We start from the raw sequence: 4,360 nt of genomic DNA on the forward strand, positions 1-4,360 counted from the left end.
ATTGTAAGAACTCATGAGCATTTCTTAGAAATCACAAAGAAATGATGACATCGTCTGACAGATGAACAAAGACAAGAATTATGACTCTGGATGTCACTTCCACCAGCTCCAAAGGTGATCCTTGAGCTGGTTCACTGCCCCTGCAAAAACTATGTTTGCCTGCGAGTTTAACTAACTTTGACACTATGGATTTAAGAAAATGGGCAAAAACTTAAGGTGGCAACAACCACACACACACTCCACATACAAACACACACACCCCACATACAGTAGGCTACACACACATTTCACTCCACATCGACACATAGCCTACACACGCACACACACACTCACAGGTGAGATTTCATTCACAACAATAAACCCTCATTCCCCTATAACATTACAGCTCCACTCCCAGATTCTCTCTCTCCCACACACACACACTTACAGAAATACAATAATCATCCCAACTTTAGAAATCCAGCGAGGGGGTTGACTTTTCCTCATTGATCTGGAGCACTCACACCTAATTGTAAGCCCTGTCAGACCCTCGTTTGTAATTGTGATTAACATTAAATAAGGGTTAAATACATTATATCAATAAGACACAGAACAAAATACAGTAGTAATAAGGATGATAAGTGCAACGGCCCAGTGGTTGAGAAACACTGCACTAGGACATCAAGTCTGAAATGCCATCAGCGGTTGCACAGTGAAGAAAAGCCACTTAAATGCTTGAATTCTGAAGTGTGAAGTTTGCCCTTCTCAAATACATATGTTGATACTCATGCCATGTGGAAAAACTTCTAAACAAGCTGGGTCTTTAAAACGTCACCTGATAGTACATGGCAGGGAAGGTCCACATAAATGTGCCTGACCTTTTATATGTTTACAATATGTAAAGGCATTTTCACTGGCATTTTCATATGCAAAAACATACTATGTGGGAAAACATTTACAAGGTCTTCAACTCTGTTTGTGTGTGTGTGTGTGTGTGGAAGAGAAGACTGGAGAGAAGCCTCGTGAAGGTGCCCAGTGTGTGCACACTCACACTCACACACATGCACATCCTCATATAGGCTGTAAGGTGAACCCTGTTTCCGTTTTAACCCGCTACACTGTCTGGCATCTACAGATGTGGCAGTCATTGCTGTAAGTGTGCAGACAGATTTGCCATGCACTTTATATGTTTTCACAGGGACTGGCAACAGGACATGTATCATTGACATTACCAAGGTGTCATCAGCTCTTGGAACCAGTGTGTGTTCAGCCTTGATCGGAATTCAAACATTCTATGGGTGTGACTCCACAAGTGCCTTTTATGGCAAAGGAAAAAGAAAGACATTTTCTGTTGCATGTGAGAAAGATGAGTACCTAAAGGCTTTTAAAAGTTTAGGTACTAACTTAAACTTGGAGCAGTCAACATTTGCATTTCTTTGCCAGTATGTATGCCACTTATATGATCAGTCGGCTGCTGATAATGTAAATAAAGCTAGGTTCAAGGCTTTCTGTATGACATCATCAGCCTTGCCAGAATTATCCATTCCCCCTACCACTGATGCCCTCCATCAGCACTGCAAAAGGGCAAACTACCAGGCTGCAATAATGAGGTCCTGTCTCAAACATAATATAAGTGCTCCATCACCTGCTGGATATGGTTGGCAAATAGAGGATGGGAACTTCACGTCACCTGGATGACTAGAAATCCAGCCCCTGACAGTGTTTTGCATGTGATACACTGTGGCTGCAAAGGTGCCTGTGAGACAGACAGATGTTTTTCTGCAGGATTGTGTTGCATGTAGTTGACCTATGTCGTTGCTGTAGGAACTGGAAGATAACTGTCCTGACACTGACACTAACAGTGAGGACTGAGTGTCCCTAATCTGTTATTTCTTATTCAGTTTTGTACAGTTTTATTTATCATATTTCATGTTTCATGAAGAGTGTTTTTATGGTTCATTAGTGTTGTTTTCATTTGTGGAAGAATGAATGAATTAATGAATGAACAAACAGATGGTCATTGGTATTTACAATTACTGCCTTTTATTGATACATGGAGGTTTATTTGTCACATACATAAAAATACTACTGTTTTTTTCTGTGCGAGTGTGGAGAAAGAAAGATCAAGAAATATTTTTCATAGATAGCAAGAGGGAGTTTAAAGAGCAGTGTGTGAAAAAAGGTGTAATTGATGTTTTATAGTCATTGTGTGTGTTTAGGATAAGGAATGCTTGAGGAAAGAAGCTCCTCCTCAGTCTCTCTGTTCTGGTCTTGTAGCAGCAGAGACGTTTGCCTGACCTCAGTGTTTTGAAAAGTCCATGGTCAGGATGTTAGGAATCCTTTACAATACCTTGGGCGCTGGTAGGTAGGTCTTCTCTTGCAGGTCTCCTGCAGAATATGGAGAGATGCTCTGATGATTCGGTGCTGCAGTCACAGGCTGTACAGTTCCCATACCAAGTGATGCTGTCAGGACACACAGCTGATGGTGCTGAACTTCCTCAGCTGATGTAGGAAGTACAGTCTTTGCCTTGATTTCTTCGGTGGGTGTTCACAGTCCATGTAAGATCTTCAGTAATGGGTATTCCCACGTATGTCAAACTTGATGTAAATAACTTAACATAAAAATAACATTATCGTATATTTGCCTCATTGTTATTCTTGGACGCGGCTATCTATACAGCACTAATTAGAATTAATTTAGCCCACTTTTGAGGATGTTCGGATGTTTTCCTCTATCTTTAACGATGTTTCTAACCACACGGGAGCCGCCATTTTTCCATTCTGTTGACAAATGCAGCCTTCTCATTGGTGTAGCATGATCACGTGTCGAACCGTGGCACGGCTCCCGACAAAAATCTTATTACGCTCTGAAGTCTCTAGTTCTGCATAAAACAAAGCCATATAGACAATCGACTGGAAAATCAGCGACGAACTTTTTTTTGGTAACTGACCACGACTCGTTCTTTTTTATAAGCTAAAGATTGTGTAGATGCCAGTGAGTGGAACGGGCTGAAACGAAAACCGTGTTCACCTTACGGCCTAAAATGAGTGTGGGAAGAGCAGTTACAGCGCATTAGCTTTTAAGTACTGTCACATAGATTAACCTACCATATGAATGAACGTCATTGTAATTTTGATATTTATTCAAGACAAAAGCGCACTAAGGAATCTATCTTGTATTTGTGCGTGTGAAAGAGAGAGAGAGGCCAGTTGGATGATTCATTTAGTTACTAAGTTTTTCTACTCTACAATGTTTTAAAACAGTGACAACTCCATCCTCAACAGCTTGAGTTTTTTTTTCTGAGCTCCACTGGAAAGCAGCCGTGAAAAAACACATTGCAGTGTGACAGCAATATCTAACAGGCTACTGCAGTAGAAAAGAACTGAATAAGAACAGACATAACAGCATCACATATCACTTTATTTTAAGAAGTAACACCAACAGAACCGGCACCCACAGGTCTGTGTTTACGTCAGAGGCCATGTTCCTGTGACAGTGTGTAGATGGCTAGAGGGTGGCTCAGGTGTAGAGGGTTAACAGGTTTTATTTCCTCCTTCCTCAGGTCCATCGCCACGGCGACCGTTTGTTTGTCATGGTGAGAAGGAGAGTGTTCTTCTCACAGAAGAAAGGCTAGTAAGAAATAGTGTGTGTGTGTGTGTGTGTGTGTGTGTGTGTGTGTGTGTGTGTGTGTGTGTTTGTGTGTACGCGTGTGTGTGCATGTGTATACATGTACGCGTGAGCACAAATATAATATCATAAAAACCATAATATCTCACTGAATGTGTTTGTGTATCATTTTTGCCAGGTGGGAAAATGCATTACTACATACTGTGTATGTACACCCCATGCACGCGCGTGTGTGTGTGTGTGTGTGTGTGTGTGTGTGTGTGTGTGTGTGTGTGCGTGTGTGTGTGTATGTGTGTATGTGTGTGTGTGAGAGAGTGTGTTTGTGAGTGTGTGTGTGAGAGTGTCTGTGTGTGTGTGTGTGTGTGTGTGTGTGTCTGTGTGAGAGTGTGTGTGAGTGAGTGAGTGAGAGTGTGTGTGTGTGTGTGTGTGTGTGTGTGTGTGTGTGTGTGTGTGTGTGTGTGTGTGTTTTTCTCACACATATATTCGGGGTGAGAAAATAGCAGCAACTGTCACCATAGTCACAAGCCATCTGTGCTCCTCCCATGAGAGGTAAGCCTCTTGAGTAGGCTACTTCAGGAAATCATCATATTTCCCCCAAGTCTAAGTCATAGATGTGGTATATATTGTACACTTAAGTAGTACTTAAAAACATATGTAGATCTATGGATGCTCTGAAGTAGTCCTAGAAGGCTAATTGGTTCTTAACAGGGAATTTGTCATTCCATTCTGGCCTTTTCTGGTCCAGAGTGACTG

Source organism: Sprattus sprattus, assembly GCF_963457725.1.
Source record: "Sprattus sprattus genome assembly, chromosome: 1".
NCBI lineage: Eukaryota > Metazoa > Chordata > Actinopteri > Clupeiformes > Clupeidae > Sprattus > Sprattus sprattus.